We start from the raw sequence: 17,100 nt of genomic DNA on the forward strand, positions 1-17,100 counted from the left end.
GAACAGAAATAAAGACTGTCTATGATGGGCTCGTTCAGTGACTGTGCATGGGTGAGGATAGACTCTCTGAGCTTGAGAATGTATCACTAGGCTCCTCAGAAACTGAACAGCAAAGAGAACAATGACTGACAAAACTGACGAGAGACTCCAAGGATTGTGGGACAACTACAACAGATATGCATGTAAACTCCAGGAAGAGAAGAAAAGGGGAAAACAAAAAGAAAAACAGAAGAAATATTTGAAACAAAAATTGATAATTTCTCCAAATTAACATCTGACACAAGACCAAAGATCCAAGAAGCTCACAGTGTTGCCAGAACTTCTCCAATTATTTGCTTAAAACCCCACCCTTCTCCAGAGTTTAACATAAATCTTTAAGTAAGGGGTACACAAACAAGAAAGGTATCTACAAAAAGCCCACACCATATAGGACCAGCTGGGACCAAGATGGCAACAAATCAGACCTGCAACAGATCCTGAGTCTCTTTATACACGGTGCTACTATATTTGCATATTAAATGACACACATACCAGTAGCCAGGACCAGACACTAAGTACCACAAAAAGGCAAAAACTGAGGGACACCCTGTTCCTAGAAAAAGCCCTGCCCCTTCCGCACAGACTAATTATCATGTCTCCCCATCATTAGCTTCACTCTTACTCTTCCACCCTTTGTCTCTACTCTTTATAATTAAATTTCTCTCTCCAGGTGGGAGAAGTCTATCTGTGAACTTAGTTTCTACTTCTCCATTCTTTGACCACTGAATAAAGTTTGTGTTGTATTGATCTCAGTTTTTGTTTTGTTATTTACCTCCTCAAACTAGAATGAGAAAAGAACTTTCCCACTCAGAGGCTGGGCTAGACCTGAGAATAAGGTCCCTTAGGCTCAATTCAGTAACAAGAGAATACTAAGAAGGGTAAATTTAAAAATAATAATAAAATAAATAACACCTCAGCACAGCACATATTTTTCAAATTATACAAAATCAAAAACAAACAAAAATCTTCTAAAACAAGGTAGAGGAAAAATGCACTTTCCCTAGAGAAGAACAAAGAATAACATACAACTTCTCTTTGGAAAACATGAAAACAAGAAGAGAATAAACAGAAATATTTACGGTGTTGGTAGACAACAACCACCAAATTAGATTCTGTATGCTAGGCAATTATCTTTCAAAGGTGAAGGAAAAATAGACTTTCTCTGACCAACAAAAGTTGAAAGAATTTGTTCCTAGTGGACTTGCCTTGAGAGAAAAGTTAAAATAAGTTCAAAAGAAAGAAGGAAAATAAGTTATAACCCCGGATCTACATACAGGAAGAGCATGAAAGAGGAATATATATGAAGATAAAATTAAAAAAAAAAAAGACTTTCATTTTTCTTATTTTTAATTGATTTAATAGATAACAGTCTGTTGAAAATAAAAACAGCAATATGATATTCAACTATGTATGCTTATGTATATGTCATATATATGGTAATTTATCCTTATTATAAGTGAAATGATGACAACAATGGTATAAGGAATGAAAGGAAATTAGGTTAGTCTCAAAAGATGTGCACATTCCCTGGGAATTTGTACAGTCCTAGTTGAAAGTAGATTGGGATGTCATAAATGTATCCTGAAAACTCTAAAACAACCACTAAGAAAGTGAAAAAACAAATATAACTGAAATACTAAAAAGAGAAAATAGAATCATATTACATGCTCAAAAATACAGGTGACTAAGGAGACAACATTTTGGTTTAATTGCAGGCAGGTTCTTTACCAACTGAGCTATCAGGGAAGCCCTAGGAGAGAAATGGAATCATATAAAATCACAAAAGGCCCAAAAGGAGTGACGAACAAAGTGACAAAGAACAAGGGAACAAAGAGGAAACAGGGACTAATACAGTAGGTACTAGTCCAGCTCTGTTAATAATCACTTTGAATGTCAATGGCCTGACTGTACCAGTTAAGACAGATATTGCCACAGAGGATCAAAAACCATGACTCAACCATATGTCATCTATAGGAAACACGCTTTAAATACAGATATACATAGATTAAGAGCAAATGGATGGAGAAAAAATACCATACTAACACAAATGAAAGGAGATCAAACCAGTCAATCCTAAAGGAAATCCATTCTGAATATTTATTGGAAGGACTGATGCTGAAGCCCAATACTCTGATCACCTGCTGTGAGGAGCCACTCACTAGAAAAGATGCTGATGCTGGGAAAGATTGAAGGCAGAAGGAGAAGGGATGACAAAGGATGAGATGGTTGCATGGCAACACTGACTCAATGGACATGAGTTTGAGCAAACTCCGGGAGATGGTGAAGGGCAGGGAAGCCTGGCGTAATGCAGTCCATGGGGTCACAGAGTCTGACACGACTGAGCTACAACACAAATAAAGAGAAAGCAAGAGTAGTTATGCTTTCAGTTATATATTCAGTTATAATTTCAGACAGAACTGACACCAAGGAAATTCAGAGACACAGGACTTACATAATGATAAAGGGATTAATTTTTAAGACATGACAATTCTTAACATGCATATGCCTAACAACAGAGTATCAAACAATGTGAGTGAAAACCAGGTAGGACTTACAGAGAAACAGATGAACCCACTGTCATAGTTAGAAACGTTAACACCCCTCTGCCAGATGCACAGATCTAGCAGCCAGAAAATCAGTAAGATACAGCTGAAACCACCAAACACTATACACTATTGATACTAAGTATAAAATAGATAACTAATGAGGGCCTATTGTATAGCATAGGGAATTATATTCAATGCCCTGTGGTGACCCGAATGGGATGGAAATCCAAAAAAAAGAGGGGATATATGTATACATACACCTGACTCACTTTGTTGTACAGCAAAAACTAACACAACAAACACTCTCAATTAAATGGATAAAATTGACATCTAGAAAGCACTTCATCCAACTATAGCAGAATGCACATTTTTCTCAAGCACACATGAGACATTCACAAAGATAGACCACACTGTGAGCCACAGAACACAGCAAATTTAAAAGAATAGAAATAATGCAATGTCTGCTCTCAAACTACAAGAAATTAAACCAAAAATAAATAGTTATATGAAGATAACTGGAAAAGTCCCAAATACAAGGAGATTAAACAACACACTTCCAAATGACACATGGGTCAAATAAAATTTCAAAAAAATTAAAAATATATATACTTTTGAATGAAAAAGTAAAAGCAATTTATCAGAATTTGAGGAATACAGCAAAAGAAGTGCTAGAGGAACTTTTATAGCATTAAATGTACATAGTATAAAAGACGAAAGATCTAAATTCCAACAATAGAAGCATTTTCCACCATAAAAAAATGGCAAAATAAGAGCAAATTAAATGGGGAGGGAGGAGGGTTCAGGATGGGGAACACGTGTATACCTGTGGTGGATTCATGTTGATATATGGCAAAACCAATACAATATTGTAAAGTTAAAAAATAAAATAAAATTTTAAAAAATAAATAAATTCAAAATAAGCATAAGTTGAAAACAAAAAAATCAGTACAGAAAATCATCAGAACAAAAAGGTGATACTTTGAAAAAAACTGATAAAATTAATAATCTTTTAACCTGGAGAGGGAAATGGCAACCCATTTCAGTATTTTTGCTTAGAAAATCCCATAGACAGAGGGGCCTGGCAGGCTACTGTCCCATTGGGTCGCAAAGAGTCGGACACAACTGAAGCAACTTAGCTTTTAACTAGGATAACAAAGAAAAAAAGAAAGCAGACACAAACTGCTATTGATAATATCAAAAGTGAAAGAAGGAAATTTACTGCAGATACCATGGAAATGAAAAGGATAATAAAGAAATGAAATAACTATGCCCACATAGTTGATAATATGGATGAAATGGACTAATTCCTAGAAAGACAATCTGCCATAACACACCCAAGAATATGTAGATGTGTTGAATTAGGCCTAAATCATTTAAAATGAATCGGTAATTAACAACCTTACAAAACAGAGATCACAAAAAACAATTGGATTCATTGATGAATTCTATTAAACACTTAAGGAAGAAATTATAGCAATTCTACCTCATTTTTTTCAGAGGATAGAAACATAAAAACTACTTTTAGCACATTCTATGAGGTCAGCATTACACTAAAATTACAAATTTTACCAGAGAAATACAGACCAATGTCTTTCATGAACATAGATGTAAAATTCTAAACACAACTGTCAGCAAAAAGAATCTGTTGTTACTGTTGTTCCATTGCTCAATTGTGTCCAACTCTTTGAGACCCCATGGACTGCAGCTCACCAGGCTTCCCTATCCCTCACCATCTTCTGGAGCTTGCTCAAACTCATGTCCATTGAGTTGGTGATGCCTTTCAACCATCTCATCCTGTCCTCCCCTTCTCCTCCCTTCAGTCGTTTCCAGCATCAGGGTCTTTTCGAACAAATCTGCTCCTCATATCAGGTGGCCAAAGTGTTGGAGCTTCAGCTTTAGCATCAGTCCTTCCAATGAATATTCAGGGTTGATTTCCTTTGGATTGACTATTTTCTCCATGCAGTCCAAGGGACTCTCAGGAGTCTTCTCCAATACCACAGTTCAAAAGTGTCAATTCTTGGTGCTCAGCTTTCTTTATAGTCCAGATCAGATCAGATCAGTCGCTCAGTCGTGTCCGACTCTTTGCAACCTCATGCGTTGCAGAACGCCAGGCCTCCCTGTCCATCACCAACTCCCGGAGTTCACTCAGACTCACGTCCATCAAGCCAGTGATGCCATCCAGCCATGTCATCCTCTGTCGTCCCCTTCTCCTCCTGCCCCCAATCCCTCCCAGCATCAGGGTCTTTTCCAATGAATCAACTCTTCGTATGAGGTGGCCAAAGTACTGGAGGTTCAGCTTTAGCATCATTCCTTCCAAAGAAATCCCAGGGCTGATCTCCGTCAGAATGGACTGGTTGGATCTCCTTGCAGTCCAAGGGACTCTCAAGAGTCTTCTCCAACACCACAGTTCAAAAGCATCAATTCTTCGGCAGTCAGCCTTCTTCACAGTCCAACTCTCACATCCATACATGACCACTGGAAAAACCATAGCCTTGACTAGATGAACCTTTGTTGGCAAAGTAATGTCTCTCCTTTTCAATATGCTATCTAGGTTGGTCATAACTTTCCTTCCAAGGAGTAAGCATCTTTTAATTTCATGGCTGCAGTCACCATCTGTAGTGATTTTGGAGCCCAGAAAAATAAAGTCTGACTCTGTTTTCACTGTTTCCCCATCTATTTCCCATGAAGTGGTGGGACCGGATGCCATGATCTTCCTTTTCTGAATGTTGAGTTTTAAGCCAACTTTTTCACTCTCCACTTTCATTTCCATCAAGAGGCTTTTGAGTTCCTCTTCACTTTCTGCCATAAGGGTGGTGTCATCTGCATAGCTGAGGTTATTGATATTTCTCCCGGCAATCTTGACTCCAGCTTGTGTTTCTTCCAGCCCAGCGTTTCTCATGATGTACTCTGCATATAAGTTAAATAAGCAGGGTGACAGTAGTCCAACTCTCACATATATACATGACTACTAGAAAAACCATAGCTTTGACTATATGGACCTTTAATGGCAAAGTAATGTCTCTGCTTTTTAATATGCTGTTTAGGTTTGTCATGCCTTTTCTTCCAAGGAGCAAGGGTGTTTTCATTTCATGGCTGCAGTCACCATGTGCAGTGATTTTGGGGCCCAAGAAAATAAAGTCTGTCACAGTTTCCATTGTTTCCCCATTGATTTGATGAGATGGGATTGGATGCCATAATCATAGTTTTTTGAATGTTGAGTTTTAAGCCAGCTTCTTCACTCTTCTCTTTCACTTTTATCAACAGGCTCTTTAGTTGCTCTTCACTTTCTGCCATAAGGGTGGTTTCATGTCAATGCTCTGTGTCAAATGTCCTATGTGAAATAGAGTCTAATGATGTATAAAAATAATTATACACCATGACCAAGTGGGATTCATCCCAGGTATTAAAGGCTAATTCCATTTTTAAATATTAATTAATATAACCTCTTATATCAATAAGCTGAGAAAGAAAAATTCTTATATAATAGATGAAAAAAAGAATTTGAAAAAAAATCAAACACCACTTATGATAAAAACATTCAGCAAGCTAGGAATTCAGGAATACTTTGTCAACCTGATAAAGATTATTTGCAAAAAATATATAGCTAATATCATGCTTAATCATGAGATACTTGAAGTTCTCTAATATGATCAAGTATAAAGATAAGGATTTGCCTTCTCACCACTCCTTTTTAACATCATATGGAAGTCCTAGATATTATAATAAAACAAGAAGAAAAAATATTTTTGTGATTGGGAAGGAGGAAGTAAAACTGTCTTTGGTCACAGATGACATAATTGTCGATTTAGAATAACTGAAAGGATGACAGAAAATTTCAGAAACTAATAAGCAGTTATAGCAACATGGCAGAATAAAGATTAATATACAAAAGTCAATGGTTTTCTATGTTTCATCAAGTGGAATTTTAAGTAAAAGTCCAATACCACTTATAGCACATATGTGCTCATGCTCAGTCATGTCTGACTCTTTGAGACCTCATGGACTATAGCCTGCCAGTCTCCTGTCTGTGGAATTTTTTGGGCCAGAACACTGGACTGGGTTGCCATTTCCTATTCCAGGGAATCTTTCTGGCCCAGGGATAGAAGTGTCTTTTGTGTCTCCTGCATTGGCAGGTGGGTTCCTTACCACTGCTCCACCAACATGTGTATGGAGAGGCAAAAGACCAAGATTAGCCAACGCAATATTAAAGAAGGATAAAGTTGGAAGTGTGACACTAACCAATTTCAGGATTAATATAAAGCTACAGTAATCAAGACAGTGTGGTACTGGCAATAGAAAGGACTAACAGATCAATGATACAGAATAGGAAGTACAGAAATAAACCCTGATAAATATAGACTACTGATCTTTTACTGGTGGCTCAGATGGTAAAGAATCTGCCTGTAATATAGGAGACTTGAGTTCAGTCGCTGTGTTAGGAAACTCCTGTGGAGAAGGGAATGGCTACCCATTCCAATATTCTTGCCTAGAGAATTCCATGGACAGAGGAGCTTGGTGAGCTACAGTCCATGGGGTCTGTAAGAGTCAGTACTAAGCGAGTAATACTTTCACTTTCATTTCAAAGGCAATAAAATGGAGCAAAGAAAGTTTCTTTAAATTGGGACAACTTGATATCCACATGAAAAGCAATGAATTTAGAAACAGACCTTATGCCTTTCACAAAAAATTAACTCAAAATGGGGGCTTCTCTGGTGTTCCAGTGGTTAAGCCTTCCCTTTCCAACGCAGTAGTGTAGATTCCATCCCTGGTCAGGGAGCTAAGTCCTCACATGTTGTTGCGGTTGTTCAGTTGTGTCCCATACTTTGTGACCCCAAGAGCTGCAGCAAATCAGGCTTCCCTGTCCTTCATTAACTATCTCCCAGAATTTGCTCAAACTTCTGTGCATTAAATTGTTGATGCCATCCAACCATTTTATACTTTGTTGCCCCCCTTCTCCTCCTGCCCTCAATTTTTCCTAGCATCAGGGTATTTTCCAATGAGTCAGGTGGCCAAAGTATTGGAGCTTCAGTTTCAGCATCAGTCCTTTCCATGAACACTTGGACTGATTTCCTTTAGCATTGACTGGTTTGATCTTCATGCTGTTCAAGGGACTCTCAAGAGTCTTTTCCAGGACCACAGTTCCAAAGCATACATTCTTCGGTGCTCAGGCTTTTTTATGGTCCAACTTTCACATCCATAATGACTCCTGGAAAAACCATAGCTTTAACTAAATGGATCTTTGTTGGCAAAGCGATGTTTCTGCTTTGCAATGCCCTGTCTATGTTTGTCATAACTTTTTTCCCAAGGAGCAAGTGTCTTTTATTTTCATGGCTGCAGTCACTGTCTATAGTGATTTTGGATCCCAAGAAAATAAAGTCTGTCACAGTTTCCATTGTTTCCTCATCTAATTACAATGAAATGATGGGATTAGATGTCACGATCTTATTTTTTTGAATGTGGAGTTTTAAGCCAGATTTTTCACTCTCCTTTTTCACCTTCATCAAAAGGGTTCTTTACTGCCTCTTAGCTTTCTGTCATAAGGGTGGTGTCCTCTGCATATTTGAGCCTACTGATATATCTCCTGGCAATCTTGATTCCAGCTTGTGCTTCATCAAGCCCTGCATTTGGCATGATGTACTCTACACAGAAATTAAGTAAGCAGGATGACAATATACAGCCTTGACATACTCCTTTCCCAATTTTGGACCAATCTGTTGTTCCTTGTCTGGTACTAACTATTGCTTCTTGACCAGTTTTCTCAGGAGGCAGGAAAGGTGGTCTGTTATTCCAATTTCTTGAAGAATTTTCCACAGTTTGTTATGATCCATACAGTCAAAGGCTTTAATATAGTCAGTGAAGCAGAGTAGATGCTTTTTTCTGGAATTCTCTTGCTTTTTGTGTTATCTGACAGATGTTGGGAATTTGATCTCTGTTTCCCCTGCCTTTTCTAAATGCAGCTTGTACATCTGAAAGTTCTCAGTTCACGTACATTGTACGCTCCTCAGTCCATGGGATTTCCTAGGGAAGAATACTGGGAATTCCTAGGGAAGAACAGCAGTTACTACTATTTGGGATCTTCCCAACCCAGAGATCAAAGCCAACTCTCCTGCACTGGGAGGAGGATTGTTTACCACTGAGCCAACAGGAAAGGTATTTATTAAATTGAGTTAGTTATTTTATCTTAATAATTATTTTTAAAACTGCTATCACTAATGTTATATTTATAATATAGACTTTATTATAGTAAACAATTCTGAGTTTTAATTGAAATGTAATTAAACTTATAATGCAACTTCCATGAACTTTTGTTCAGGGAAGTTATATCTTTTGTATATCTAATTGCCAATTTAAAAAATGCTTCTTAACAAACCAAGGTTTGATGATTGTTTTAAAAGTAATTTTTAAAAATGTAAATATAAAAATTTACAATACTATCTATAATAATTAAATGAAATTACAACAAATGAGAGAGTAGTTATGGTGCCCTTTAAAGATGATTTTCCTCATTTAATACAATATTTTAGCATGTTAAGTGGTGGAACTCAATTCTTTGACTATAAAACTAATTTTGTTTGATATAAAACTGAATTCTTATGTTCAATAATATTCTCATCTCAGAGGGTAATGAAGAAAAATCCCACTAATTTGCAAACTAATGACACACTGACAAAATAACATAGGATGGTATGAACTGCAAAATGTTAAGACCTTAAAATCAATAAGCAAGATAACACATTATTTAAAACCAAAATTTTCCAAGTATGACATTACCTGATACTCTAGCTTCATGTGTCAATCATAGGAACTTCAGAGTACAATATTTTAAACTTTGAGAGAAAATAGATATCTTAGTAGTGTTTCAGATTTATTTGGGGCTAAAACGAAATATGAACAATTCAGGGCTAAAATAGAACTTCCTAAGCTTTTTTAATGTCCATGATGGTCTAGAGATTTACATCGAAAGATCAACATAATGAGGTGATTATGCACAGATGCAAAATTTCAATCACACCATCCATAGGTGGTCTCAATAATGAGATCCTGATTGCCTAAAGGGAATGAAAATCTGAAGGCTGATTTCTCGCAAAATTAGAGGATATACTATAACTAGGATAGTTTCTCCTGTCATGAAATTAGTTTTTTAAATAATTTCTCTCAAATAACTGGCTCTTTTTAAACATGAAAATAAATACTTTGAAGATAAAACTAGAGGATTATTTTCAATGCCACTTACACATTACATGATTGAATATAATTATGTATCTGAAATTTTATAAATTATAAATAATTTTCACCTTTCAAATATAATTTTGATTTACACAAATCTTTACTAATAAACGTGTTTTAAAAGTGGTATGGAGGAGATGGCACTCGGAGTGTCCACTCATCTTCCCTTTCTCCTGTGTTACTCAGCCAGCAGAATGACCATGATTGACAGATCATTAGATTCTGCAGGGGAATCATCTTTTTAGGCTTGAAGTCCTTAGGAAGATGTTCTGTTAAGGATTATAATTTGAAGAAGGGAATGGAAACCCACTCCAATACTCTTGTCTGGAGAATCCCAGGGATAGAGGACCCTGGCAGGCTACAGTTCATGGGAGCCGGATGCAGCTGAGTGACTAACAAATAATTTGTGAGACCACAGTGAAGACTAAGAACTATAGCATCTTGCTAATAAATTGCCATCCTTGTGTTCATGCACAGTGATCAAACAATGAAGTTGATATTCTTCCTGGATAAATGATAGGAGAGAGAACCAACAGAAACTACCCAAATTATTCAGAGTTTGCATGATAAAAACAAAATCATTAACAATTATAGTATTTGTCAAAGGTCAATAATATCCCCAAACACTTATCAAAATAAAATTCAAAAATAATTTGGAGGAACATTTCCAAAGCTTAGGTAGTAAAAAAACAAACAGACAAACAAACAAAAAATCCTGTTGATTCTAAGTAGGTATTCCAATGAATACAATATTATTCTAAATCATAAATAGAAACAATTGGTGATTATAGCACATGGAAAGTATTAATAAAATGAATGACAACAATGACTCAAAGAATGGGAGGGAAAGATTGGGAACATTCTGTTGTAAAGTATCTCAATTACACAGGAAATAATGTTACATTAGTTAAAAAATGAAAATGAATATTGTAAAGTCTAGGCAACTGATATGCTAGAAAGGAGCTAAATGGAATCCTATAAAATGCTCAATTAAAACTAGATAAAAGAGCAAAAAATGCCTCTGTCAATAAATATAAAACAATTACAAACATATTTATGTTTATCCAACATTAAATATGAATGGCCTAAAGATACTAATTAAAAGATATTTGGCAAAACTAATACAATTATGTAAAGTTTAAAAATAAAATAAAATTAGAAGAAAAAAAATAAAAGAAAGAGATTGAATTTATATAAACAACTTTGTGAGGTCTATAAAAAAACTAATTTAAAATATAAAGACTAAAATAGACTAAAAGTAAAGAGATGAACTTCTACTTCTGAAAAGATGAAATGTTATACCTTTCTTCATAAGTACAATGAAAAGTCTTGAACAGTTATATAGAAATCAAGCATAAGACTACTCTAAAAGGTGCAAAAAACTTGAGGATCTACAGAATAACATGATGATGAGTTCTCTGAGTTTTCTTTTTACTTCATATATTCCAAATGAAAAGGAGAAAAAAGGCAATAATAAAGGATTGCAAATAATAATGGAAGAAAACTTTCCAATTTGGGGGGAAAAAAATTTTATAAACCTACAAGTTTAAGAAGTTGAATGAATTATGTTATTCCAAACAGAATAAACCTAAAACATACTTAACAAGATCCTTTATAATTAAGCTCCCAACAACTAAAGAGAAAAACAGTCTTGAATATAGTCAAAGAAAAATGACATTTTGCCTAAATGAGAATTAAATTAGAAGACAGTAGATTTCTCATCTCCAAACATTGAGGCCAGAAGAAAAGTATTTAAGTGCTGAAATAATAGAACTGTCAACAATCTCATGCATAGTGAAAATATCCTTTTGGACTAGAGGGGAAATCAAGATATTCTCAGATAAGGAAAACTAAGAGAATTAGTTACCAACAAACTTACCCTAAAAGAATGGCTGGAAGTTTTCTAACAGGAAAAGAATGATAAAAAAGAAACTGGGATATCAGGAAAGGAGAAAGACAGTTAGCAAAAGAGTAATGAATACAATAGAAAACTTTCTCATAAGTCTTCTAAATTATTTTTGGTGGCAGAAGTAAAAATTACAATACTGACTGGTGTGATTCTATGTATATACACAGGATACAGTTAAGAAAATTATTTTTTTTAAAGGAGAGTAAAAGCCCATAAATGGAAGAAAGCCTTCAACTTTTCAAACAAGCTGATGAAATGACAGCAATAGACTGTGAAAATTGAAGTATATAAATAGTGTAATACATAAAAAATCATCAATAAAGCTGTACAAAGAAAAACACTCAGAAGCACTATAGATAAATCAAAATAGAATTCTAAAAATTGGTTCAAGTAAGTAGTTCAAAGTTAGGAAAAAGAAAGCCTAGAGAGGAATAACAGAAGTTATTATATATATACATATTATATATATTATATTGTATATATGTAAAAAAATGCAGAATTAAGTTCTAATTTATCAACAATCACATCAAATGGAAAATGATCTGAATGTATCAGATAGAATACAGCTATTAATAAGGTGGATCAAAAAATATGACCCAATAATATGACAGTGGCAAGTAACTCTCTTCAAATATAATTATATAGGAGGTTGAAATAAGATAATGAAAAAATCTTATGCAAATATTAATCAAAGGAAAGCCAAAGTGACTATATTAATATCAAATAAATTCAACTTCAGAGCAAAGAAAGTCACTAGGTAGGGAGAGAGATTGCATCGTAACTCTCAATCCATCTTAAAACAGAGAACACATACGTGGGCATGCACTTAGCCATAGAGATGAAAAATATACAAAGTAAAATCTAATCAAACTGAAGGAGAAATACAGATATCCATATTTGGTTAAAGTTAAAATTTTGATTAACTTAAGATTAGATTTGATTTAGATTTGATTAACTTTAGATTAGAGATACCAAGGGAACATATCATACAAAGATGGGCTCAATAAAGGACAGAAATGGTATGGACCTAACAGAAGCAGAAGATATTAAGAAGAGGTGGCAAGAATACACAGAAGAACAGTACAAAGATAAAAGAATCTTAACGACCCAGATCATCTTGAAGGTGTGATCACTCACACTCACCTACAGCAGGACATCCTGGAATGTGAAGTCAAGTGGGCCTTAGGAAGCATCACTACGAACAAAGCTAGTGGAAGTGATGGAATTCCAGTTGAGCTATTTCAAATTTTAAAAGATGATACTCTGAAACTGCTGCACTCAATACGTCAGCAAATTTGGAAAACTCAGCAGTGGCCACAGGAAAGTCAGTTTTCATTCCAATCCCAAAGAAAGGTAATGCCAAAGAATGCTCAAACTACCACACAATTGCACTCATCTCACACACTAGTAAAGTAATATTCAAAATTCTCCAAGCCAGGCTTTAGCAATATGTGAACCATGAAATTCCAGATGTTCAAGCTGTTTTTAGAAAAGGCAGAAGAACCAGAGATCAAATTGCCAACATCTGATGGATCATCAAAAAAGCAAGAGAGTTCCAGAAAAACATCTACTTCTGCTTTATTGACTATGCCAAAGCCTTTGACTGTGTGGATCACAATAAATTGTGGACAATTCTGAAAGAGATGGGAATACCACACCACCTGACCTTCCTCTTGAGAAACCTTTATGCAGGTCAGGAAGCAACAGTTAGAACTGGATATGGAACAACAAACTGGTTCCAAATGGGAAAAGGAGTATGTCAAGGCTGTATATTATCACCCTGCTTATTTAACCTATATGCAGAGTACATCATGAGAAACACTGGACTGGAAGAAGCACAAGCTGGAATCAAGATTGCCAGGAGAAATATCAATAACCTCAGACATGCAGATGACACAGCCCTTATGTCAGAAAGTGAAGAAGAACTAAAGAGCCTCTTGGTGAGATTGAAAGAGGAGAATGAAAATGTTGGCTTAAAACTCAACATTCAGAAAACTAAGATCATGGCATCCAGTCCCATCACTTCATGGCAAATAGATGGAGAAACAGTGGAAACAGTGACTAACTTTATTTTTCTGGGCTCCAAAATCACTGCAGATGGTGATTGCAGCCATGAAATTAAAAGACACTTACTCCTTGGAAGGAAAGTTATGACCAACCTAGACAGCATATTAAAAAGCAGAGACATTACTATGCCAACAAAAGTCTATATAGTCAAGGATATGGATTTTCCAGTAGTCATGTATGGATGTGAGAGTTGGACTATAAAGAAATCTGAGTGCCAAATAATTGATGCTTTTGAACTGTGGTACTGGAGAAGACTCTTGAGAGTCTCTTGGACTGCAAGATCTAACCAGTCCATCCTAAAGGAGATTAGTCTTGGGTGTTCATTGGTGGTACTGATGTTGAAGCTGAAACTCCAATACTTTGGCCACCTGATGTGGATAGCTGACTCCTCTGAAAATACTCTGATGTTGGGAAAGATTGAGGGCAGGAGGAGAAGGGGATGACAGAGAATGAGATGGTTGGATGGCATCACTGACACAATGGACATGGTTTTGGGTAGACTCGGGGAGTTGGTGATGGACAGGGAGGCCTGGCGTGTTGAGATTCATGGGGTCACAAGAGTAGGACACGACTGAGCACCTGAACTGCACTGAACTGAAAGATTTTGATACTTATTTCAAAAAATTGGTACGACAACTAGAGAGAGATTCAGTAAGTACAGAAGAACTCAAGAAGAACATTTGTCTCCAGGATTCAGTCAAAATTCATACAACCCTCCATGAAAAGGAGCAGTAGATGTATTCAAGTTTTGACAAACTTAAAACAGGATATACACTGTATTCTGGGACATAACTTCAAAACATGTACAAAAATTGAAATCATACAAAATGTGTTCTCTACCTATAGTTGAATTAGTTACTAATCCATAACAAAAAGATAATAAGAAAATATCAAACACTAAACAACAGGCTTAATCCATTCATGTATCAAAGAGAAAGTATTTAGGGAAGTATGTTAGGGGTTTTCCTGGTGGCTTAGATGATAAAGAATCCACCTGCAATTCAGGAGACTCAGGTTTGATCCCTGGGTCAGGAAGATCCCCTGGAGGAGGGAATGGCTACCCACTCCAGTATTCTTGCCTGGAGAATCCTATGGACAGAGGAGCCTGGGAGGCTACAGTCCATGGGGTTGCAAAGATTTGGACATGACTGACCAACTAATTAATTATGCATGAAATGCTTTGAAATAAAAGGTAGTGTAAATATATCAAAGAGACAAGGGTAAAGCAGTCTTGAGAGAAATATTATAACATAAAGTGCATACACTAAAAAGAATAGCCCACCATGTACACAGAGCCTTTTTAATATTGAAAAATGAAAACCTTCCAAGCCCCTGCCTCCAGCCTCTGCTCTGGATGAAAAAACTGTGTCCCCATCATGAGGGAGAAGATTCCAGCAGCAAAATGCAGAAATTAATGATCTCTGGGCTCCAGATCCCCTCTGGCTGTAGCAGCGAGACTGCTCCATCCTTGACAAGAGGAATGATGACATATAAGAACCAGGTCCAGAAACTGAGAGCAGCTTGAGACAGTTTTTTGAGCATCTTTGGTGTAGAGGAGATAGCCAACTGGAAGAAGTGCAGTGAGGGAAAGATCCAGAAACCAGATGACCATTCAGGCAATACTGCCTGGACCCAGCTACCTACCCAGGTTAACATCATCCCCTGGAGCTCCACAGGCCTGTTACCGGCAGACAGTGCCAAAGGGAAGATTGGCCCCAGCAAGCCTCTTGAAATCCCAACAGCCACCACCTTCATCTTCAGCTATCAACATTCCCAGCTCCACCACACCCATCGTCTCAGTGCCTCAGCCACTTGTGGTGCTGGTGAATACTTTGAATACTACCTCTTTACCAAATGGGCATCTTGCAAATATTTTTACCTAGGTTGCATCTTTCCTTTCTATTAATGTGCTCTCTGATCAGTCACTCAATCATGTCCAGCTCTTTGCGAGCCCATAGGCTCCTCTGTCTATGGGATTTCCAGGCAAACAAGAGCACTGGAGTGGGTTGCCATTTCCTCTTCCAGGAGATCTTCCCAACCTAGGGGTTCAACCAATGTCACCTGCATCTTTCTCTTAATAGAGTCTTTCAAAATTTCAACATCATTTTTTTTTCCTATGGATTAGGCCACACTTAAAATCTCATTGAAAGTGAAAATGTTAGTTGCTCAGTTGTGTCTCTTTGCGACCCCATGGACTGTAGTCCATTAGGCCCCTCTGTCCATGAAATTCTCCATGCAAGAATACTGGAGTGGGTTGCCACGCCCTTCTATAGGGGATCTTCCCAACCCAGGGATCAACCTGGGTTTCCTGCATTGCAGGCAGATTCTTTACCACCTGGGAAGCCCTAAAGTACAAAACTAAATTAATTGTTTTGTTGAAGCTTCTACTATTTTTCTCCAACTACAAATATTCAGTGCTGTCTTATTTTGGAATGCCTGTTTTTCTTCCATTAAGTTAAATAAGAAAAAAAAAAAAAAGGCAAATTCATTATTCATTTAAGAAACCAAGAAAACAAATTTTTTATTGAAGTAACATCCCATACTTGAAGGTGAAAAAGATTCTGTGCTCCCACAGGTCTAGTTTTGCTCAACTGTCACAGAGTGCAAAATATCCTCATAAGCAGACAATGTCAACATTAACTTTTTCCAAAGGCTCAGGGGAAGTTTGGTCAATTTATAATGGTGTGAGGGGCCTTCTAGTGAAGACTGGGGATTCCCTGGTGGCTCAGCAGTGAAGAATCTGCCTGTAATGCAGGATACACAGGTTTGATCCCTGGGTGGGAAGATCCCCTAGAGGAGGGAATGGCAACCCACTCTAGAACTCATGCCTAGAGAATCCCATAGATAGAGAAGCCTGGTGGCCTACAGTCTGTAGGTTCACACAGAGTCAGACATGATGGAAGTAACTCAGCAGCAGCAGCATCTAGTGAAGATTCCAATGTTCTTGGTTGCATCTTCGGTTAAAAGACATAAAGGTAATACTGTTTCCAATGAACTTTGCCTCCAGAAGAGTGGCGCCTATATAGAACTAAAACTCAGAATTGGGATTTATTACCATCAACTAGAAAATTAATAAGTGTAGATAGCAGATAAAATAATACTAGGAACAATCTTTCTAGTTATTTTTCTACTTTCTTATTTTTTAGATTAGGGTAACTTAGACATATGTATATATTAATATTAAGCCTCGTGCTCCTACAAAAAAAAACAATGGATCTTAATTATTTGAAGATTACATATTTGCAAATTCATCTATTTGTTAAAATTTATTTGTAAAACCAAATCAACACTTGGAGTGTCTCCAGGGTTATT

General features: G+C 36.5%; 1 pseudogene; it reads right to left on the reverse strand.

The window, feature by feature from the left end:
* Positions 1-15,580, reverse strand: part of LOC100335602 (large ribosomal subunit protein uL24-like) — a 36,563-nt pseudogene extending 20,983 nt beyond the window's left edge.
* Between the last annotated feature and the right edge of the window lie 1,520 nt (positions 15,581-17,100).

The sequence above is a fragment of the Bos taurus genome, chromosome 16 (genome assembly GCF_002263795.3).
Source record: "Bos taurus isolate L1 Dominette 01449 registration number 42190680 breed Hereford chromosome 16, ARS-UCD2.0, whole genome shotgun sequence".
NCBI classification, from domain to species: Eukaryota; Metazoa; Chordata; class Mammalia; order Artiodactyla; family Bovidae; genus Bos; species Bos taurus.